The sequence below is a fragment of the Schistocerca nitens genome, chromosome 6 (assembly GCF_023898315.1).
Source record: "Schistocerca nitens isolate TAMUIC-IGC-003100 chromosome 6, iqSchNite1.1, whole genome shotgun sequence".
Lineage (NCBI taxonomy): Eukaryota > Metazoa > Arthropoda > Insecta > Orthoptera > Acrididae > Schistocerca > Schistocerca nitens.
The window spans coordinates 702,851,067-702,876,413 of record NC_064619.1 but is presented as its reverse complement, the minus strand read 5'-3'; the positions used below and the strand labels follow the sequence as shown (position 1 = coordinate 702,876,413).

General features: G+C 43.6%; 1 long non-coding RNA gene across 1 annotated transcript in view; it reads right to left on the bottom strand.

Annotated features, from left to right (window-relative positions):
* Window positions 1-23,732, bottom strand: part of LOC126262954 (uncharacterized) — a 51,692-nt gene extending 27,960 nt beyond the window's left edge. Inside the window, exon 1 of the long non-coding RNA XR_007546790.1 lies at window positions 23,595-23,732. This is a non-coding gene — a long non-coding RNA (uncharacterized LOC126262954). The remainder of the gene's footprint in view (window positions 1-23,594) is intronic.
* Window positions 23,733-25,347: the final 1,615 nt, after the last annotated feature.

Below are 25,347 nucleotides of genomic sequence, written 5' to 3'. Positions count from 1 at the left end.
TCATCAGTCCCCTAGAACTTAGAACTACTTAAACCTAACTAACCTAAGGACATCACACACATCCATGCCCGAGGCAGGATTCGAACCTGCCAACGTAGCGGTCGCGCGGTTCCAGACTGTAGCGCCTAGAACCGCTCGGCCACCCCGGCCGGCTAGGAGAATATATTATTGATGACTAACGTCTCTGATCAGACGAATATAGGACAATATCAACAGTGGATGAGAAGGGTATAATGAGAGTAGGATTCGTTATGAACGGGGATTAAGCTACTGTGAACAGTTCAGTGACAGCGCTGTTCGCATCAGATTCGAAAACAAACCAATGCCGACAGCGATAGTTCAGATATACATGCCGACATCGGAAACAGAAGATGAAAAGGTAGAGGAAGTGTAAGGCGAGACGAATATCTAATAATCATGTTAGATTGGAATACAGTTGTGAGGGAAGAAAGGGTGATGACGGGCTTGGCAGTAGGATTGAGAAAAGAGGAAGACTCTAACTGCGTTCTGCAATAAGTTGCAGTTGGTAATAGCGAATACCCAGGTGAAGAAACACACACTGAGAAAGTGTATTTCGAAAAGAGCAGGAGATATAGAAAGATTCCAGCTGGATTACATCACAGTCGCACAGAGAGTCCAGAATCCATTGTTGGATTGCAAGGCGTGCCCACGGGTAGATTTAGATTCAGATAACAGTTTAGTAATGCTGAAGTGCAGAGTGAAGTTTGTGAGAGTCATCCGGAAGAATCAGTGTGGAAGGAAGTAGGGTACTCTAGTATTGAGGAATAAAAAGAAGCATTTGAAGATTGCGAAAAATGAGGATACTGCGATAAGGAATACGAGAGTAGGCAGTTCAGTTGAAGAAGAATGGACACATCCAAAAAGGGTAATTACAGGTGGTGAACAGTCAAATGTAAAAAAATGGATCTGAGCACTATGGGACTTAACAGCTATGGTCATCAGTCCCCTAGAACTTAGAACTACTTAAACCTAACTAACCTAAGGACATCACACAACACCCAGTCATCACGAGGCAGAGAAGTCAAATGTAGTAACTGCGAAGAAACCTTGGGTAACCGAAAAAATACTTCAGTTGATTGACGAAAAAATGCTGCAATTGATTGACGAAATAATGAAGTACAGAACTGTTAAGGAAAAGATAGGAATACTGCTATTTAAATCACTTAAGAATGAAATAAATTGCAAGTGAAGGGTAGCCAAGGCGAAAATGCTTCAGGGAAAAGTGAAGAAATCTAAAAAGAGATGATCGTCGGCAGCACTGAGTTATCAGAAAGAAAAGTAAAAAAAAAAAACTTTTCGTGAAATTAAAAGCAATGGTGGTAATATTAAGAGAGCAGTGAGAATTCCACTGTTAAACGCAGAAGAGCGAACGGATAGGTGGAAAGAGTACATTGAAGGCCTCTGTATTGGGCAGGACTTGTCTAACGACGTGATGGAAGAAGAAACTGAGTCGGCAAGGAAAACACGATGACCCAGTATTAGAGTCAGAATGCAAAAGGGCTCTGGAAGACTTGACATCAAATAAGGCAGAAGGGATATGTAACATTCCATCGGAATTTGTAAATTAGTTGGGGGAAGTGGCATCCAAACGATTATTCAAGTTGGTGTGTATAGTGTATAATACTGGCAGCCTAACATCAGACTTTCAGAAGAATATCGTACAAAATTCCCATGATAGCAAGCGCAGGTAAGTGCGAGAGTTATCACACATTCAGCTGAACATCGCATGCATCCCAGCTGCTGACAGGAATAATATACAGAGGAATACGGAAGACGTTGAGGTACTGTTAGATGACGATCGGTTTGGCTTTAGGAAAGGTAAAGGCACTAGAGAAACAGTTCTAGTATTGCGCTTGATAATGGAAGCAAGAATGAAGAAAAATCAAGACACGCTCATATGATTTTTCTCACTAGAAAAACTGTTTGACGGTGTGAAACGGTGCAAGGTGTGAGAAATTATGAGAAAAATCGGACTAAGCTAGAGCGGAAGATGGGTGATATGCAGTATGTACAGGAACCAAGAGGAAACAAAACCAAGAACGAAGTGCTCGGATTAAAAAGGGTATAAGGTAGAGATACTGTCTACTACTTAATCTACGCATCGAAGAAGCATAAACGGAAACAAAAGAAAGGTTCAAGAGTGGCATAGAAATTCAGGGTGGAAGGATATCACTGATTTAATTCTGTTCTAACATTGCTATCTTCAGTGAAAGTGAAGAAATACAAGAGCTGTTCAATGGAATGAACAGTCAAATGAGTATAGAATATGGATTGAGAGTAAACCATAAAATTATAAAAGTAATGATAAGTAGTAGAAAAGAGAATAATGAGGACGTTAACATAAAAAGTGATGATCATGAAGTAGACAAATTTAAGAATTCTGCTACCTTGGAAGCAAAATAACCCATGACGGACGAAACAAGGTGGACATGTCAAAAATAGCTCTTAATCCGAGGAAAAATTTTCTAAGAATGTACGTTTTAAGCGCAGCATTATATAGTAGTGAATCGTGGAGAATGGGAAAATCAGAACAAAAGAGATTGAAATGTTTGAGATACGGTACTGCAGAAAAATGTTAAAGATCAAATGAGCTGATAGGATAAGTGATGATGGGGATATCTGCAGACTCGGCTAAGAAAGGAACACGTGGAAAACACTGACAAGAAGGACGGACAGAACGATTGGACGTGTGTTAAGGAATCAGGGAATAACCTACATGGTACTAGAGGGAGCTGTAGAGGTTAAACACTGTAGGAAAGAAAGAAATAGGCACACATCTAGCAAATAGTAGAGGGCGTAGCGTACAAGTGCTGTTTGATATGAAAGGTTGGCGCGGTAGAGGAATTCGTGTCTGGCTGTATCAAACCTGTCAGAAGATTGGTGATGTTAAAAAAACGAAGAGAGCTGAATGCAGGGTCGAAGCAAAGCCTGAAATGGGAACTTTTATTTAATATGTAAATATGGCAGAGTTGTGTTTGATTTTCTCCGATTTTTGTTTTATACTTTACGTGTAGGAAGCATAAGTAGGAAATGCTAGATAATTAGTGGCATTATCAGATCATTTTTTGATTCAACACCACACCAACCTATGCACTAACTCTGCTGAATAAATCAATAACGGTCCAATATACCGTGTACAATGTTTGTAGCCACATAAATTTATTATTATTACCACGAATGCAATTTTAATGTCGTAGTATTTCGCCAGGAAAAATATATTTAAATGGATACAAAAAATCAAGCAGCATCTCCAAGAAATAATCAGATACAAAAGAAATTTGAAGATAACAATCGAATGTTTTATATAATAATAATAATAATAATAATAATACTAGTAGTAGTAGTAGTAGTAGTATTTGTGGTGTCACCGCCAGACACCACACTTGCTAGGTGGTAGCTTAAATCGGCCGCGGTCCATTAGTACATGTCGGACCCGCGAGTCGCCACTGTCAGGATCGCAGACCGAGCGCCACCACAAGGCAGGTCTCGAGAGACGTACGAGCACTCGCCCCAGTTGTACGGACGACATTGCTAGCGACTACACGTACGAAGCCTTTCTCTCAATTGCCGAGAGACAGTTAGAATAGCCTTCAGCTAAGTCCATGGCTACGACCTAGCAAGGCGCCATTAGTTACTTCATGAACTAAAGAGTCTCACTTGTATCATCAAGAATGCTGTATACCAAAGGACGATATAAAAGTTAAGTGTTCTAGTAGCTACGTTGTTTTCTTTATCACATTCATCACGTATCCTGTTCCAGACTTCGCGCCAGTCGGCGTGTGTGTACGTGTGCCCTTTCGGCTACCCGTCTCTGTGGACTGGCTGCCTTGTCAGTCCACTACAGTATTATTCCTTTTTGTGTAACTGGCTGCGATTTCTCTAAATCAGATATAATGTTCAGGCTGCTAGCCGCATATTAAAGAAGTAAATGTCCTTTCCTGAAGTTAAAATTCTAATCCTATCTCGTTCCTCAGAGAATTCAGAGTTGACGATAGTTCTAATGTTTTTTTTAATTACTATGAGAATGCATTGCACTGTCTCGTGAATGACGTAAGAAAAATCCCAGTGATTTTTGACAGTACCGGTATCCTAAAGCAACTATCACTCTCGGGTTCCTCTGTGAGTCTACGATGTTTAATCGAGTACTGTTACAATACTCGTACAGTGCGTATCACATACCAAGATCTTCTAACTATAAAGGGCCAAAAACACACACTAATTGCCAGTGCGATATATTGTACATTTGTCGTCGCCGCCACATTACGTATCCGACAATAATAAAAGACAACTACGATATCTGATACGACACACAAACGCATACACAGTCTGGCTCAAACATGAAAGCATTACTATGCGTGGTTGCTACCTGCGAAAAATATATGTATAACAAGTAATTAAGGAATTCGGCTATAGAGCGCGCACAGAGAAATAGCCCGCTGATGCTTCCGGCGGCCGTGTACCGTTAAGACGCTGCGCATTGAGGGGTCCGGTCTGTCGAGAGTTGGCAGAAAGGCAGCAGCGGCAAACCACAGACTTCGCCCTTATCCAGCGGTCCCGAGTACAGACCAGAGGGGCTTAGCTTTAGAATAACACGTCTTGAACTTACCAGCGAGATGATGGTACAGTTGTCCACCTCTAAGGCAGTAACAGGAAGACTGAGCGACGGCTATGATGGAACTTTTATAGGCCTGCCCACCTACTCCTATGTGCTCTTGCCGGGGCTGTAAGTGACACAAACATAGACAAACAGTCTGCTAGCCCACGAAGTGAAAGCATGATGGAATCAGAAAGCGGCGGAACCGGAACATCCCAGTTTCTACCGTTGTTCCTGTTCTAGTTTCGTCTCCGAGTCATCTTAGAGAGTGTGAGCGTATTTCAGAGGATGGTTGAGGAGGAACAGACGTACTTCGTCCGGTACCAGATTACACAGTTTCGTTTAAGGGAATTTCTTGCAGGCGTTTACTAGTTTGTTACTATCTCCGAAGTAAATGTTCCTGGAAGCTTTTTCTTCCTTGAATATCCAGTAGGCATTTTCTTCAAAGACGTATAACTCACATCTACTGAATGTGGGTTCATGATTGATCTCTTAATTGTCCACAGTGTTACATTCTTACCTATCTGCTGCGCTATCTTATATACATTGCATCTATTTATGGAATTGAAGAAACTGCAGTAATTCTCCAACAGTCAGTCTGTTTCTTCTTAAAGTCTGTTGACGTGCGATAGGAAATTTGCACGGTTAATAAAACTATAAATATGAAGGACCTACGAAAGGAAAATTCTATTTTTCTCTGACACCTCTCGAAGTTCGCTTTATAACAAAATCGTGTCTATGTGCCTAGTCTAATGTAATCCAGCCGGCCGCTGTGGCCGAGCGGTTCTAGGCGCTTCAGTCCGGAACCGCGCTGCTGCTACGGTCGTAGGTTCGAACTCTGCCTCGGGCGTGGATGAGTGTGATGTCCTTAGGTTAGTAAAGTTTAATTAGTTCTAAGTCTAGGGGACTGACGACCTCAGGTGTTAAGTTCCATAGTACCTAGAGCCATTTCAACCCTTTAATGTAATCCAGAAGAAAATCATAGTTTGTTTTGGTTTGCTACGCCGTAGCCACATTAACACGGAATACTTTTATGAAAGTCTCGCGGATGGGAGAGTCGCTTCTTTTTGTTAAGTCTGTAGTGACTTTTCCTTTCCAATTTCTCATAGTTCTTCTTTACTCCTTCCCTTATTCACTCGTATAATTCTCAGCAGCCTTCCTTATAGAAACTATTTGTACCTGCTTCCGATACTTTGACGTCAATCTAGTATTAATGAGGAGTAACAAGACAATCTATTCGTCTTCATGACACTTCATCCACAAATGCCAATGGAACAAGATTGCTCTGTGTTTCCTCTTCCATACACGTATCGAACCGACTACGTATCTAGCTAGTGCGTTTCATTGAATTACATGACATTTTAAACCGTAGTGCACCTTAAAATATTTCTACCGTTTATGTATCGCGATAGAAAGTGTGTACTAAGTGCACACTCACACGGTAAATAAAATGGGGAATATGGTGATACAGAATCCATAATCTGACAGACGATTCCATTTTCAGTAGCAGTCCGTAGCTCGTGGTCTAGCGGTTAGCGTTGCCGCCTCTGGGATACGGGGTCCCTGATTCGACACCCGGACAGGTCGGGGATTTTCTCCACAGGAGGACTGGGTGTTTGTGTCGTACTAATCATTTCATCATCATTAGTGAAAGTGGCGAGGCAGGACAGTGAAAAGACTGGAAATTTTTACGTGCTCGCATAACTACACAGTTGAGCGCCCCACAAACGAAATATCATCATCATCTTCAGTATCAGATCAACAGTATTTGCGGTGCATGTCTGACATGATGATCTCAAGAATGAAAGAAACTTTGACATCTATCAAGGAACAAAAAATAATGAAAGCAACGCCCAAAACATCGCTGAGATTTTCATGAAAGGTATTGTACCGTGATGTTTAATGAAATTAGTACTTAAATTTCGCTTCAACAACGAACTGAAAAGTCCGAAACAGCAGCTGCCAATACCAGCTATAGTATCGCGAATTAATTTCTTTTTTAAACAATTAGTGTCACCAGCTATTAGGAAAGACAGCCTGGCGAGCATCCTATAGGATTTTACATGTTAGAGACGGTAAAAAAAGATCATTTGAACGGAATGGATAGCGCCTGGAGAAAGGTAAATAAAGACAATGGGGTGAAGTGGATTTCATACAAATGACGTTTCGGGAATTAGATTAGGAAATGGGACACTGAACGTAGTGGATGCGTTTTGATGTTCTGGCGGCAAAGTAACTGGCGATCACAAAAGCAAAGAGGATATGAAATGGAGACTAGCAATAGAAACTGAAGCGTTTTTTAAAAAGGGAAATTTGCTAACGTCAGATATTGATTTCAGTGTGCAAGCTAAACGTGAACGACGAACAGTACAGACAAAACGAGAATGGAAGCTTTTGATATATGACGTCAAAGGAGAACGCTGAACATAAGATGGATAGGTCGGATAACTAACGAAGAGGTACTAAATCGAAGGAGGTGAAAAGAAATTTGTGGCACATTTTGATTAAAAGAAGGTAGATTGATAGGACATATCGTAAGGCGTCGATAGTAGCTAATAAGGTAGTGCAGGAAATCGTAGGGAGTAAAAAAACTGAAGAACGAGACCAAGGCTTGGCTAAGATTAGGAGCTTCAAGTGTGTGTATATACACTCCTGGAAATGGAAAAAAGAACACATTGACACCGGTGTGTCAGACCCACCATACTTGCTCCGGACACTGCGAGAGGGCTGTACAAGCAATGATCACACGCACGACACAGCGGACACACCAGGAACCGCGGTGTTGGCCGTCGAATGGCGCTAGCTGCGCAGCATTTGTGCACCGCCGCCGTCAGTGTCAGCCAGTTTTCCGTGGCATACGGAGCTCCATCGCAGTCTTTAACACTGGTAGCATGCCGCGACAGCGTGGACGTGAACCGTATGTGCAGTTGACGGACTTTGAGCGAGGGCGTATAGTGGGCATGCGGGAGGCCGGGTGGACGTACCGCCGAATTGCTCAACACGTGGGGCGTGAGGTCTCCACAGTACATCGATGTTGTCGCCAGTGGTCGGCGGAAGGTGCACGTGCCCGTCGACCTGGGACCGGACCGCAGCGACGCACGGATGCACGCCAAGACCGTAGGATCCTACGCAGTGCCGTAGGGGACCGCACCGCCACTTCCCAGCAAATTAGGGACACTGTTGCTCCTGGGGTATCGGCGAGGACCATTCGCAACCGTCTCCATGAAGCTGGGCTACGGTCCCGCACACCGTTAGGCCGTCTTCCGCTCACGCCCCAACATCGTGCAGCCCGCCTCCAGTGGTGTCGCGACAGGCGTGAATGGAGGGACGAATGGAGACGTGTCGTCTTCAGCGATGAGAGTCGCTTCTGCCTTGGTGCCAATGATGGTCGTATGCGTGTTTGGCGCCGTGCAGGTGAGCGCCACAATCAGGACTGCATACGACCGAGGCACACAGAGCCAACACCCGGCATCATGGTGTGGGGAGCGATCTCCTACACTGGCCGTACACCACTGTGATCGTCGAGGGGACACTGAATAGTGCACGGTACATCCAAACCGTCATCGAACGCATCGTTCTACCATTCCTAGACCGGCAAGGGAACCTGCTGTTCCAACAGGACAATGGACGTCCGCATGTATCCCGTGCCACCCAACGTGCTCTAGAAGGTGTAAGTCAACTACCCTGGCCAGCAAGATCTCCGGATCTGTCCCCCATTGAGCATGTTTGGGACTGGATGAAGCGTCGTCTCACGCGGTCTGCACGTCCAGCACGAACGCTGGTCCAACTGAGGCGCCAGGTGGAAATGGCATGGCAAGCCGTTCCACAGGACTACATCCAGCATCTCTACGATCGTCTCCATGGGAGAATAGCAGCCTGCATTGCTGCGAAAGGTGGACATACATTGTACTAGTGCCGACATTGTGCATGCTCTGTTGCCTGTGTCTATGTGCCTGTGGTTCTGTCAGTGTGATCATGTGATGTATCTTACCCCAGGAATGTGTCAATAAAGTTTCCCCTTCCTGGGACAATGAATTCACGGTGTTCTTATTTCAATTTCCAGGAGTGTACATGCAGAGGCGACCAGAATGTCACAGGGTAGACTAGCTTTTAGAATAGCGAAAAAAAAGTGAAACATGAAGGGCATGGTCCACTTAAAATGGAAAGTGGACCCAGTTAAAAAAAAAATAAAACCACCCGTGTATCGTCAAGTAGGTACAAGACGTTAGCGGAAAAATTTCTTAAGTAGGCGAGCTGACTTCGCCATAGCAGCACAGAAGAGGGCCACACTCACAAAGTAAACGCGATATGAAGCGCGTATAGCACAATGCCCATTTGGTGCTCACATAAACATTGATAAGACATATCAGGAAGAAAAGAGCCCGTGCAAGACCAGCGTAAAGCACGCTTACGTAAGACGCATGTACGCAAACCATTCCAATCACATAAAACCAAAAGTACATTAAAATACCCCTCTAAGGAGCAGAGAAATAGGTAAACTGATATTGAAAATGTTGTGGCGTAACAAGACAGCCACGCCACTCGGAAGTAGCCGAAAGGCACGCGTTAACTCACGCAGGCTAGTAGATAGGTCTGAAACAGGATACGTAATGAATGCTATAAAGAAAAGTACGTAGCTCCTGGAATACTTAACTTTAATCCATCCTTGTGGTACATCGCTCTTGACGATACAAGTGAGACTCTTTAGATACAAGCTATGTAATGCTAATGGCGCCTTGCTAGGTCGTAGCCATTGACTTAGCTGAAGGCTATTCTAACTATCGGCTCTGCAAATGAGCGAGGCTTCGTCAGTATGCATCGCTAGCTACGTCGTCCGTACAACTGGGGCGAGTGCTAGTCCGTCTCTCAAGACCTGCCGTGTGGTGGCGCTCGGTCTGCGATCACTGACAGTGGCGACACGCGGGTCCGACATGTACTAATGGACCACGGCCGATTTAAAGCTACCACCTAGCAAGTGTGGTGTCTGGCGGTGACACCTCAAAAAAGATAGATTCAAAGAATGTTATCAAACTTCTGTCGTACGGAGCAAGATAACTAAATTTTAAACTGCATGCTCAGCGTTTGCATTCAAGATCAACAAACCCAAGCGTCAAGGTATTGGGATCAGGGGAGTCGTAAATATTGCAAACTAGAGGCAAAGACTTATTTTTAGTTATTAAAATAAAGACATTTCAGTTATAGACTATAAAAAAGTAAAATCGTCTATAACAAAACGACTCCATTAAGAAGCCCCTATCCAAAAATAATTCTACTAATTTCCCTCACAACAGAACGAACAAGTTAAAAAATAATGCTGTCGACATAAAATGAAAGGTGTCAGCGCAGTAACATTCTAAACACTGGTAGTAATGTATCATAATATACATGATTTGTGCTAATCATATCGTTCTGCAGCTCGTCTTTACCAACGGAAATGTTTAACAATTTTCAACTCCTAGAGCAGATTTAGCTTTTTCCTCTCCCGAGCAAGGTGTAGTATTCTCAAGTGTTCTAGTGTGGGAGACTGCTGCCCGCTTGACTTTAGATGCTCAGCAAACGCGTGTTTCTGTTTAACCTGGTCTTTACTAGTAAGAATGTGCTCACTGGAATCAGTCTCTAACATTCAGTAAGTCTGGCCTTAGTATGACATATCACAATCATTACATTCTGATTTGTATGCGCCCGACCTTGCATGCTTTACTTTTTCATATTTTGTAACTTACATTTCTTTATTTAAATGACTAAAATTGTTCTTTGTCTGTAGTTCGCAAAATTTAGGACTTATCCTGATCCCGATACCTTGATGCTTGGTTTTTTTTTTTTTGTCTTGAATTCGGTATGACAGAAGTTTGATGACATACACTCCTGGAAATTGAAATAAGAACACCGTGAATTCATTGTCCCAGGAAGGGGAAACTTTATTGACACATTCCTGGGGTCAGATACATCACATGATCACACTGACAGAACCACAGGCACATAGACACAGGCAACAGAGCATGCACAATGTCGGCACTAGTACAGTGTATATCCACCTTTCGCAGCAATGCAGGCTGCTATTCTCCCATGGAGACGATCGTAGAGATGCTGGATGTAGTCCTGTGGAACGGCTTGCCATGCCATTTCCACCTGGCGCCTCAGTTGGACCAGCGTTCGTGCTGGACGTGCAGACCGCGTGAGACGACGCTTCATCCAGTCCCAAACATGCTCAATGGGGGACAGATCCGGAGATCTTGCTGGCCAGGGTAGTTGACTTACACCTTCTAGAGCACGTTGGGTGGCACGGGATACATGCGGACGTCCATTGTCCTGTTGGAACAGCAGGTTCCCTTGCCGGTCTAGGAATGGTTGAACGATGGGTTCGATGACGGTTTGGATGTACCGTGCACTATTCAGTGTCCCCTCGACGATCACCAGTGGTGTACGGCCAGTGTAGGAGATCGCTCCCCACACCATGATGCCGGGTGTTGGCCCTGTGTGCCTCGGTCGTATGCAGTCCTGATTGTGGCGCTCACCTGCACGGCGCCAAACACGCATACGACCATCATTGGCACCAAGGCAGAAGCGACTCTCATCGCTGAAGACGACACGTCTCCATTCGTCCCTCCATTCACGCCTGTCGCGACACCACTGGAGGCGGGCTGCACGATGTTGGGGCGTGAGCGGAAGACGGCCTAACGGTGTGCGGGACCGTAGCCCAGCTTCATGGAGACGGTTGCGAATGGTCCTCGCCGATACCCCAGGAGCAACAGTGTCCCTAATTTGCTGGGAAGTGGCGGTGCGGTCCCCTACGGCACTGCGTAGGATCCTACGGTCTTGGCGTGCATCCGTGCGTCGCTGCGGTCCGGTCCCAGGTCGACGGGCACGTGCACCTTCCGCCGACCACTGGCGACAACATCGATGTACTGTGGAGACCTCACGCCCCACGTGTTGAGCAATTCAGCGGTACGTCCACCCGGCCTCCCGCATGCCCACTATACGCCCTCGCTCAAAGTCCGTCAACTGCACATACGGTTCACGTCCACGCTGTCGCGGCATGCTACCAGTGTTAAAGACTGCGATTGAGCTCCGTATGCCACGGCAAACTGGCTGACACTGACGGCGGCGGTGCACAAATGCTGCGCAGCTAGCGCCATTCGACGGCCAACACCGCGGTTCCTGGTATGTCCGCTGTGCCGTGCGTGTGATCATTGCTTGTACAGCCCTCTCGCAGTGTCCGGAGCAAGTATGGTGGGTCTGACACACCGGTGTCAATGTGTTCTTTTTTCCATTTCCAGGAGTGTATATGGTCAGATGTCAATGTAACGTCGTACACTCATACGCCATCGACAGGTATGTAAATGATTAGAGCTGCTGTTTTCCATGACAGATAGAATGGCCACCTGAGTGCGTCAGTGTTGTTCGCGTTTAGTGTTGTTGCTAGGCCTGATAGAGTGTATAAAGGAGGTGAACAGCACCAGATACTGAGTGCCCGCTGTCAAGGACCCGGATATGTCGCGTTCTCAAGTCAAACAGCGTTATCAGCACCTGACAGGGTTTGAAAGGGGCCTTATTGTGGCTCCCCGTTTGACCGGCTAGTCGATTCGTGCAATATCCAGATATTTTGGAGCATGCAGATACGTAACAGTTGCCCGATGTTGGACTGCATGGGAACCTGAGGGCAGGCATACTCGCCGTCAAGGTGCTGGTCGATAAAGTTTGGCGACCACACGGGAGGACCGTCGTACTCTGCACCAGGCACATCGTAACCACTCCACATCTGGACTTGCCACCCGTGAACAACTAACAGACTCCATGCTATGTTCTGACAACCCTCACCAGTGGTAGGAGTTTAGGAGCAGCTGCACTTGGGAATTGCTGTTCCGTGTGTGTAACACGAGAACACAACCGGCACAGGTGGTCTGCAGATGAACGACGTCACATTGTGTTCTGGATGAACGTGGTTCTGCACTATACCGGATGACCATCGTCATCGAGTGTGGTGTCGACCCGGGGAGAGGTCTCATTCCCCAAACGTTTTGAGGAGGCACAGTGGTTTTACTCCTGGCTTCACAGTGTAGGGGTCACCGGGTACCACATCAGATCACAGCTCGTAGTGATTGAGGGATCTCTGACACCAGAGGGGTACGTCGAGGACATCCTGCGTCTTCACGTGCTGTGCTATCTCTCATGCAACAGTAGCATTTTTCAGCAAGGAAATGCTCAACCACACACGTGTCTCTACGAACTGGCAGAGTGATGTCGAGATACCCCGGTGGCCAGTAACATCCCTAGATCTGTCTTTGACAGACCATGTGTGGGGATACTTCGGATGTCAACACCGTCCCAAAGCCAATATCCACGGTATCAACGACTAGTTACAACAGTTGTAGACCAGCTTGCCTCAGGACTAATTTTATTTTTTCTTTTTCTTTCGGCTCATCAATCTTCTGACTGGTTTGATACGACCCACCGAAAATTGCTCTCCTGTGCCAACCTCTTCATCTCACAGTAGCACTCGCAACCTACGTCCTCAATTATTTGCTGGATGTATTCAAACGTCACTTCGTTCAAGAATCATGAAAGAAGATTGTACACATGGAAGAGGCCTGGAGACACTGGAAGGTTCAAGATATATTATATAATGGTAAGACAGAGATTTAGGAACCAGGTTTTAAATTATAAGACATTTCCAGGGGCAGATGTGGTCTCTCACCACAATCTATTGGTTATGAACTGTAGATTAAAACAGAAGAAACTGCAAAAAGGTGGGAATTTAAGGAGATGGGACCTGGATAAACTGAAAGAATCAGAGGCTGTAGAGAGTTTCAGAGAGAGTATTAGGGAACGACTGACAAGAATGGGGAAAAGAAATACAGTAGAAGAACAATGGGTAGCTTTGAGGGATGAAATAGTGAGGGCAGCAGAGGAGCAAGTGGGCAAAAATACGAGGGCTATTAGAAATCCTTGGGTAACAGAAGAAGTATTGAATTTAATTGATGAAAGGAGAAAATATAAAAGTGCAGTAAATGAAGCAGGCAAAAAGGAATACAAACGGCTCAAAAATGAGATCGAAAAGAAGTGCAAAATGGCTAAGCAGGGATGGCTAGAGGACAAATGTAAGGCTGTAGAGGCATGTATCACTAGGGGTAAGATAGATACTGCCTACAGGAAAATTAAAGAGAACTATGGCAAGAAGAGAACCACTTGCGTGAATATCAAGAGCTCAGATGGCAACCAAGTTCTAAGCAAAGAAGGGAAAGCAGAAAGGTGGAAGGAGTATATAGAGGGTCTATACAAGGGCGATATGCTTGAGGACAATATTATGGAAATGCAAGAGGACGTAGATCAAGATGAATGGGAGATATGATATGGGTGAAGAGTTCGACACAGCACTGAAAGACCTCAGTCGATACAAGGCACAGGGAGTAGACAACATTCCATTAGAACTACTGATAGCCTTGGGAGAGCCAGCCCTGACAAAACTCTACCATCTGGTGAGCAAGATCGATGAGACAGGCGAAATACCCTCAGGCTTCAAGAAGAATATAATTCCAATCCCAAAGAAAGCAGGTGTTCACAGATGCGAAAATTACTGAACTATCTGTTTAATAACTCACGGCTGCAAAATACTAACACAAATTCTCTACAGACGAATGGAAAAACTGGTAGAAGCCGACCTCGTGGAAGATCATTTTGCATTCCGTACAAATGTTGGAACACGTGAGGCAATACTGACCCTGCGACTTATCTTAGAATATAGATTAAGTAAAGGCAAACCTACGTTCCTAGTATTTGTAGACTTAGAGTAAGCTTTTGACAATGTTGACTGGAATACTCTCTTTCAAATTTTGAAGGCGGTAGGGGTAAAATACAGGGAGCGAAAGGCTATTTACTATTTGTACAGAAATCAGATGGCAGTTATAAGAGTCGAGGAATATGAAAGGGAAGCAGTGGTTGGGAAGGGAGTGAGACAGGGTTGTAGCCTCTCCCCGATGTTATTCAATCTGTATATTGAGCAAGCAGTAAAGGAAACAAAAGAAAAGTTCGGAGTAGGTATTAAAATCCATGGAGAGGAAACAAAAACTTGAGGTTTGCCGATGACATTGTAATTCTGTCAGAGGCAGCAAAGGACTTGGAAGAGCAGTTGAACGGAATGGACAGTGGGAATGTAGTCAAATCAAGTCGGGTGATTCTGAGGGAATTAGATTAGGAAATGAGACACTTAAAGTAGTAAAGGAGTTTTGCTATTTAGGGAGCAAAATAACTGATGATGGTCGAAGTAGAGAATATAAAATATAGACTGGCTATGGAAAGGAAAGCGTTTCTAAAGAAGAGAAATTTGTTAACATCGAGTATTGATTTAAGTGTCAGGAAGTCGTTTCTGAAAGTATTCGTATGGAGTGTAGCCATTTATGGAAGTGAAACATGAATAGTTTAGACAAGAAGAGAATAGAAGCTTTCGAAATGTGGCGCTACAGAAGAATGGTGAAGATTAGATGGGTAGATCACATAACTAATGAGGAGGTACTGAATAGAATTGGGGAGATGAGAAATTTGTGGCACAACTTGACTAGGAGAAGAGATCGGTTGGTAGGACACGTTCTGAGGCATCAAGGGATTGGAGGGCAGCAAGGAGGGTAAAAATCGTAGAGCGAGACCAAGAGTTGAATACACTAAGCAGATTCAGAAGGATGTAGGTTGCAGTAGGTACTGGAAGATGAAGAAGCTTGCACAAGATAAAATAGCATGGAGAACTGCTCCAAACCAGTCTGTGGACTGTAGACAACGACATTCAAATGTCTGTCTTCCTCTATAGTTTTTGCCCTCTACAGCTCCCTCTCGGTAGTAATAGATAGGCTACCTTCAACTGTGCCCGGAGAAACGTAGCCTCCTAGTGTAGATAGGGCACTGCATGTTCTTTCAATCTGGATTTCCCGAAAGTATTAATGTCCTCCCTGTTTTGCTGTCAGCTGCAGTGGTTTGTAGACTCAGACCACCCTGAATAAACTCCTCTTGACAATTCTGGAAAGTTCCCATTGTTTAACTATGCCACATAACTTTGTTATACCATACAAGCAAACTGATATCAGTTCTTAACACCTACTTACAACTATTTTATTATTCGCAAAGCAGAAGATGCCAATCATTAAAACAACTAATCATCAAAACTAAAAAATTTAGGTCGGTAATTTGTGGATCCTGAATTAGATTTGTAATTAGGGAGTTGAAATTAAGTAAGCAGTTAACACTGCCATGTATCGTTTAATAAAACTTACTCACTCTACATTCAACATATATTCAATCACTGGAAATGCGAACTATTAAAGATCAAGTAATGGAAAGTCCAGAGTGGAATGTAACAATATTATGTAAAGGATAGTTGTTACTCGTCATATGACGGAGATGCTGAGTCGCAGATAGGCACAACAAAGAGACTGTTACAAAACGAGTTTTCGGCCAACAAGGTCTCTCTCTCTCTCTCTGTCTCACACACACACCACACACACACACACACACACACACACACACACTCAAGCAAACGCAACTCACTCACACATGACCAGCGAGCAGTCTTTGGCAGCTGAAGCCAGAACTATAAAAGATGTTTGCGCAACACATTTCACGACATTGCGCACTGATAATGAAGCTTTCGTGGTTGGAATTGTTGTATACCTCAAATAAACACTGACACTGATTTTAGTTTTGTGTTATCAGTGTTAATGTATTTGTATATTTTTGTCTCCTGCCACAAATGAGACGATGCTGACGATGCTGTTAATGGACTAGGTAGTGCTTACCACAGAATGTTCTAATGGAGTGATATTCTCCCGTCGAACTGCATGAGTTTATCTTCAGTTCGGAATTCTTTGGGAATCTGAACACGTGTATCTTTTCCCCAGTCAGGTAGTTTCCAGTACAGCCTGGTACGCAGCATTTATTCACCAATGGGTGACGTAAGGATCACAAATAAATACTTTGCGGTGATGAAAGACTCGTACAGTAATAAGTAGCGCCCGTATTTGAACGTTTTAACCATACAGAACCTAAATACTGAAGACGAAGAAGGGACTATGAAGCATGAAAGAAATTAGCTGTTATCTTTCCATGGGAACAATCCCAGCATTCGCTGCCAGCGACTTAGGGAAACCACTGAGATACAGATCTGTGTTACTGAAAAAAGAGGACTTGAACCGTACTCTTCCTGAATGCCAGACAGGCGGATCAACAAGCGACACCCTATTCGATAAATTTGTCAGTCGATACACGCTGCAGCTCGCTGGGAATTATGCGTGTAATAGATAAGAACTCGAAGCTGTGACGCCCCAACTATTTCAGATAAATTCCACAGAGGTGTATAGGAACGAACCTCAAATCCCACATGTGTATTAGATATTGCTTGTAATTTCTACAGCGTTTCTATTGTTTAAGACGGTTTGAAAATGCGTTCCCCGTGTGGGTTAGCTCACGGTATGCACACTTGATTTTTATATCTAGGATTCCTCCACATTCAGGGAAATATGTACTTCATATATGAAAGGACGCGGAATGCTCATTATTACGCTGCAAGAGGCAATAAGATGCGTCCATGTGTACATTCAGATGGGCATTCCCACTCGCAAACGAAAAATTTCTTTTCTGTAGTTACTCTCATTGCATAAAAAGTTAAGAGACGACGGCAAAAAGTCATCTGAATTTACGTCTTGATAAGCGACAACTAGTTATAAATCAAAATAACGCTCTTTTCCAAGAAAATATCCTTCGAAACATCAGAATACGTAAAGGTGAACTTGTTAATCAAGATAACCCATCATAGAAATAAAACCAAGTTTAAACTGTAAAATTCGTTTCTTCTTTTTTCTTTATTCCTGTGTTTATAACTTAGATAATACTGCAGATCGGTGGTATAGTATTCCTAATTAAATAACGGAGAGACGCTGCTTAAAATATAAGTAGATGCAGTTACGGAGATGAACAGAATTACAGCCAAGTTCATACTTTTGAAAACGAATATAAATTACACCCTGCTTCCTGTTTTGCAGCCGTTCCACAAATTTTCTTAAAATGGCCACAATGAACTGTGATTCGGTTTCCGCGTCGAACGTTATAAGCCCTTACTTAACACGGGCGGGCTGAGCTAACATTCTCGTACAGGGTGGCGCACGAAATGTGTTACCAATTGTTTCTTTCACAATTATCACGCACATTAGATATCCCACTGGGATCTCTACAGCAGTACCAGCAGAGCTTGGAAAAACTAATGAGTTACGAAATGGCGTGTAATTCACGATACTGCCGCTAGGAGACTAGTAAGCAGCCATGGCTGACAATGGAAGACTGACGACACAGCAACGATCGGCAATTGTGTTACTTTTTCATGAAACGAAAAGCCTTGTTGTGACTCAGAGGCGTTTTAGACAACAGTTTAACACACGATGGGTCCCTTGCAAGAAGATCATCCACAGGTTGTACGATAAATCTGTACAGGAAGGAACAGTATTGGAAGTGAAGCGACCTCGGCCTAAGCCTGTTTGTTCGCCGGAGGATACTGAAGCGGTACGAGTTGCTGTACAGAGAAGTCCTGGGAAATCGTGTAGAAAGGCAGCAGTGCAACTGGAAATACCCAGACACTCCGTTCAACGCATTCTTAAAAGTGACCTCCATATGTACCCATCCCAAGATGACCTGTGCCAGAAGGTCACTGAAGGACACAAGCAGTAGAGACTACCGTTTGCTCAGTGGGCGGAGGATAAGGAAGAAACTCTCAACAACGTTTGGTTTTCAGACGAGACGCATTTTCATTTAGACGGTGTGGTTAACAAACAAAATGAACGCTTTTGGGCCACTGAAAACCCACAAGTACTTCATGAACGACAGCATTATGATCTGAGGATTACAGTGTGGGCAGCAATTTCCAGTCACGGACTTATTGGACCCTTTTTCTTTGAAGAAACTGCGAACAGCGAGCGTTATTTGAGCATGCTTCGCAATAGCTTCATTCCACAGCTTCTTGCTACTGCCTTGCCCTTCAACACGCAGTGGTTCATGCAAGATGGAGCAAGGCCACATACGGCAAACACTGTGTTGGAGTTTTTACATGAGCATTTCGACATGCGGATCATTTCACTCAGGTTTCCAGGTCGTTTCAATTACGGACGAAATTGCCCCCCCCCCCCCCCCCCCAATAGTCCAGACCTCAATCCATGTGACTTTTTTCTTTGGGGGTACCCAAAGGAAAAAATTTTCCCGAAACGTCCACGTGGCTTAATGGAGCTCAGAAGACTTATTCTTCAAGTTTGCAGTGAAATTACGGAAGACATGTGCCGTAGGGTAATCACTAACTTCAGTGTTCGTTTGAAGGAGCTTAGGAAACGAAATGGTAGACATATTGAGCATGTGCTGAGTTAGAACAAATCCCCGTGGACGGCTCTTCATTGTAGTATATGTTCCTTTCATATTGTATTGACAATAAAGTTTATACTCAAAAACAAAATGGTAACACATTTCGTGCGCTACCCTGCATGAAGGAATGAGAAGCCACAGTATCTGTAATAGAACAAAGCCTCTAGGGCCCTGAGCTCTTCAAATTACTATTCGGACTACTAGATGTTTAAAAACCATTAACTGCGTATTCTTAATGGAAGATACACCGAAGAAAAATCAGGAGTCCTTCCTTTCATTTCTGGACCTTGAGAAATCTTTCGGCAATGAAAGGGGCAATAAGATGTTCCCAATGCTTGGAAGATAGGAGCCGAAGCACAGAAACGGATGTATAATGTGCAACATCTACGAAACACAAGTGGGATCAATATAAGTGAAAGATAAAGAAAAAAATCGTGTTAACACGGGCATAAGGGAGGGTAGCATGACCAAAGCTGTTCCACTTGTACGTAGAAAATAGCTCGTAGCAAAAATCTCGATTACGTGGTCAAGGTTTATTTTGATTTTACATCCACCGAAAATGATGAAGCATCTCCACATGACGTTCTTCTTAACTGTGCATACATTACACTACGATCTGATCACTTCATTAAAATTCTGCTGACGGATAAAGAATGAACATTTGATACAACTGTCACGTACTGCTATGCGATATTATTTCATTTGCTGCCACAATTTCGCGGTTATTTTATTCAGGGTACTGGGTTCGTTTGCTAGAGACGAAAGTTTAGTGTATTTCGCACTCGGAAGGTGCGCTAGTGAGGCGGTCTCAAGTTTCTGCTTATCGCCAGAAGGCACCCAATTGATCTCAGTGTCCGTTAAGTTGCACAGTTTTCCCAGAACTGGAACCAATGCCTGTTCTTTGCTTTTGTTGGCGATATGTGGCATCCGACCTCGCTGGGGCAAGGACCACCGATCCGCTACGGCTGTCCCCAGAGAATAATTGAGCATGATGTTGCTTTCTTTCTGTATGTACATCGAAGGACAGGCCGCCGAGACGTCGTCCAACTTCATGAGAAAATCGATTGCTACTACACCAGACTTTCCGTGTATCCAGTCGAATGAGTCAACCCTTCAATTCTGCTTGGCGCTAAGAGGCCGGACCAATTGGCGGGATACTGCCAGATGCCAGTATGAACTTCGTGTTTGTTCAGGTGCATTTTATAGCCTGCACATGGGTAGTTTTTGCTGTGTTTCCATATTTTTATGTGAAATAAGCGATATTCTCGTTCATCACATTAGCAACAGCATTGGGATGCCCCCTCCATGTGGAGTTTCTTGAAAGTCGGGTTGGCGGCCGGGGTGGCCGAGCGGTTCTAGGCGCTACAATCTGGAACCGCGCGACCGCTACGGTCGCAGGTTCGAATCCTGCCTCGGGCATGGATGTGTATGATGTCCTTAGGTTAGTTAGGTTTAAGTAGTTCTGAGTTCTAGGAGACTGATGACCTCAGTTAAGTCCCATAGTGCTCAGAGCCATTTGAACCGTTTTTTGAAAGTCGGCAGCTGAGGATTGTGAACCAAATTTTGGAGGGTTCGTTTTTTGGTGGCCGTCTGGTGCTTATCGGTGCACGCTCGCTGATTTAGCGGGAATGTAAATGTCGCAGTTGTGGTGGTGCAATCCATATTCTGGACAGCTAGCTGCTTAATTGCTCTGTGACTAACTGTGGATTCATGAGCTGCCCAGACGAGGAAATGTTCCGTTTTGTCCACGTAGTCTTCCATATAATATGGTACCCCCCTCTCCCCCCACAGCGTTTGTGTAATTTTCTGAGATTTCAGTTTTTAGAGAACTTTTCTCTCTGTCAACTTTTACGTGAATTCTGTTAATTTAGTGAAGCAAATGAAAATTTTGCTATACTCAGACTTGTTGACTTAGATTTCTAAATTCCTTAATGACCCTACAACTTTCACATGCCTAAGTTACCTACAAATAACAATATAACCTAACCTGCTGCATACGCTACATGTTGTTCTCATTATGGCGATGAGTTCGTTGTGTAACGTGGGCAAACATAACGATAAGTTATTTTGTGTAACGAGCATTGCACTCACTCGTCTGCTATGATAACAAATTTGTTTATCAAGCAGTGAGAGATAGTTTCGTTCTTCCCTATAATTTAACGTATGTTTTGAGACTTTCGTGATAATTTTGGTTAAGGGCCTTGTACTGTTCAGATATAGCGCAGCGCAACATCTTTATCAAAGGATTTTATCATATCCTGCGTCCAAGGACATACTGCATCCATGGCACAGATTGGTAACCACAAGAAGCAAAACGTTTCAAACATAAGGCGTCATAACAATTTATGTTGCTGCAAATATGACTCTGTAAGTACCGGTACTGTATGTAATAACGGAAATGGTTTCGTACAATTTTTTAGCATTTTCACAGCTAATTCCTCACTTATTTACTCTTGTGATTCTTCTGACTTACGTGCCTGTTACACAGTGCTGTATCATCGGTGACTTGTACTTCTGTAATTTTTAGACTCGTTAATATCAAACAACAACTGCAAACAAATATAGATCTTTACGGACATGTGACCTTGATGAGTGGTACAACAGATACAGCTTCCACTTTTAAAATGATTTTTGTTTGGTTTTAACCAAGCTGTGGCACTTCCATAGGCGTCTGCAAGGAATAGGAGGGAGGGCGAAGAGAGAACATGTTTTCTTAACTTATCGTCAATACGGTGGACTTACAGATCTGTGACGTGCGTGTTCCCTATATGACTATGCTATTAGCGCCAGTTTTGTGTAGTGCCACGTTGTGTGGCACCACATTCTGCAATTATCCTTAATTTATGAGCATTAGTGTATTTATAGCACTGGACAAAAGAACGTTAAGGAGAAACCTATGTCACAGCTAATTTGGCAATTTCACTACAAAATTTTCCCTGCAGTCAGTAAAAGTATTGTCTCCAAAATTACACTTGGGCATCCATTTATAGAAAGTTGTCCATGTGAAGGAAGGAAGTTAAATTATAGAAAGCAAACACATTAACAGGTCTCCCTACGCTTTTTGCAGACAAGGTTAAAAAACTCATATATGAAGCATTCTTAATCGGATTAATAAGGTGTCATCACCAGGAAGGGCATCATCATTGGATGGAGAGACTGAAATGGACACAGCAACAGATCCTTCAGATATCTGTAAACATTCCCAGTCGCTCGCACTGAAGGAAGCAAAAAAAGAAAGAAAATAAAAAAAATTCTGTGCAGTGAAACATGTTTCAGCTGTGTAGGAAGCTCTTATCAAAGCTAATGTATTTTAATGCGTCGTCTCAGAGATATTGGAGGTAAGCATATTACGCTTGTTAGTGTAAATTGCAATTTATTCGGAGAAATAGTTCAGATTCCACTTTTATAACTCAATAAAATGAGTGTTCTGTTGGGGTAAAAAAACCTTTCGCTTCATCTCAAAAGTGAGCGTTATACGATTTTTGACACATCATATTTTTTAAATAGTGAGTCTCATCTTGGAATGACAATCTTTTGTTAGTGCTGAAATTGACACTACTTTTGAATTTGTTTTCTTTGAGGCACAATGAACTAAGGTGGAAGATAGAACTTTAACAGGTGCTGGCTTTCAAATACTATTTTCAACTTGTAAGAACTGTCTTCTCTCTGATATCTTAGTTAATGTGAGTTTAGTGTAACGACCCATCTTTGGAAAGAGTGCGGCTAAATCAATGACGGACCCCACGTACAACAACTGTGTTTAGTAACTGACTCATGTTCCAAAACTAACAACTATTTCCAAATATGAATTACTCTTTTTGATATATCGAACAACTGATACATCGGAAGTACCGATATTTTACCGCTGATTTAGCGTCCGCATAGGTATCTCTCAGACGATTTATCAAAAACAGTTATCGATAGACGTCAGGAAATTTTACCGTTTCTGTGATATTTACGTGTTATTTTTTTTCGACTTGTCGGACAAATGGTAAGTGTGATGCCTTAAGACGTCACTGAATACAGCTTACGGCAGTGTGCGATTTGCAGGGGGGGATAGGGGGGACTTCCCCCCCCCCCCCCTCCCTCTGCATCAGACCGTCCCTTCCTCTGGTTTTAGTTTATGCATCCCAACCTGGGATGTTTATTTCCAATGCACTGGAGTCAAACTTTACATACACTTTAAATTTGTGGAGCCGAACAATGAAAGTTTTTAATACAGTCTTACTATTAATACAATTAATATGTTTGCTTCTTAATTTTGAAAAACTGTTATGTAGTAGTTAAGCGTTTCAAAACATTTAGAACTAAATCATCATTCTAATGTTGTCATTGTCGCTTTTGTCTAAGGTGCGTCATCCGTTTACTTGCGAGTTTGCGAGGGAAGTAATGTGGCAGTCATACCACAGCAGTCGTACCGCAGAGTTGGGTGAGCTGGAGGCTGAAATTCCCACCCCGGGCCCTGACACACGGTGGTGACCGGCCCAGTGCCTGTGCGAACATTTACCGTTAGGCCACGTTTTGGCAACGGCATGGCGCGGACTAACGCGCCTGCGACGAAAGCACAAAGTAGTGCGAAGTGAGCAACGGTACCTACCAGACGGGATCGGACAGTCTGACTTCGCTAGCCGCGAACCACGTGGGTGGAGCTTAACACAGGCTCCTCAGCATCGCGTAGTCCAAATTAATTGGTGCCGTTCGTTCGTTGCCTCGTGTCCGCCAAACACACGGCGATCTTCACACGTTCCCGCTTCAGTAGCTTCATTAGTGGTTCAAATGGCTCTGAGCACTATGGGACTCAACTGCTGTGGTCATCAGTCCCCTAGAACTTAGAACTACTTAAACCTAACCTAAGGACATCACACACAGCCATGCCCGAGGCAGGATTCGAACCTGCGACCGTAGCAGTCGCACGGTTCCGGACTGCGCGCCTAGAACCGCGAGACCACCGCGGCCGGCAGCTTCATTAGTGAGTTGAGTGCGTCCGGGCCTGTAAGAACTACGGAATTTCAGGATGTCATTCAAACAAAGCAAAATTTCTGATTTCCTTGAGAGCAGTGCATTATCTGATACGTGTACAAACTCTGATAGTCAGGATACTAACAGTGGTGCTAAAAGAGTTAAAATAGTCAGTGAACATGAAAAAGAAAACGGTAATGATGGTGCTAATGCAGGGGAAGAGACTGAATCTCCGGTGACTGATAACTGTGACATGTCTCAAGGTAGGAATGGGAGTAACAGTACTCTTGAGATCATAGTAGGAAATTATGTTGCCTTATCACGTTTTCAAAACTGGCAAAAGACTAAGCCGTGGCTGTCCGTAAATGACAAAAACTTAGTAATATGCACAGTGTGTTCACAAGTTCGTGAACTTAAGGTGGAAAGCAGTGAACGTGTGCGTATCGATAACGCGTTTTTAGCTGGTGTTTCTGCTAATAACGCCAAAAAACTAAATGACAAAATCTGGAATCATGCAAAGTGCAAATCACACATGAAGTACGTAGAAATCATGAGTATAAAAGAAAAGAAAAGTTTAGAAAAATGCGTGAGTGAAAGTGAATAGTTGTGGGGAAAGCAGCATCAAGAAAAAGCTTCCTTGTTCAGATCTGCACATGTAATAGCTAAACAGAAATCGTATCCTGCAGAAATCGAACTACAGAAGGTTAATCGTTTATCAGTCAGTAAAACGCTTCATTCTGACCATGTATGCCGAAATATCATTATGTTTGTAGGAGAAGAAATGAAAAAGAGTCTTGTTCACTTCCTTGTAGAATCGGGTACAAACTTTAGTATCATGATGGACGAAAGTACAACGGTTTCCAATAAAACTTGTTTAATAATATATTTACGTTTGTCCTTTGAGGGAGTTGCGTGCAATTATTTTTTTGACATAGTAGAATTAGAAAGTGGGACAGGAGAATACATTTTCAGCACACTGTTAGCAGCTCTTGAAAAGTATGGCATTACAAATGATGTACTACAAAACCACCTTGTAGGTATCGCAACAGATGGTGCCTCAACAATGCTTGCACCTTACAAAGGTGTAGCCGCTCTACTGCGTAGCCATTTACATAAGTTAACTGTCGTTCATTGTATGAACCACAAAATGGTATTAGCTGTCCACGATGTTATGAATGATGTAGCAAATGTATACCATATATATATATATATATATATATATATATATATATACTGTGGTGTCACCGCCAGACACCACACTTGCTAGGTGGTAGCTTAAATGGGCCGCGGTCCATTAGTACATGTCGGACCCGCGTGTCGCCACTGTCAGGATCGCAGACCGAGCGCCACCACAAGGCAGGTCTCGAGAGACGTACTAGCACTCGCCCCAG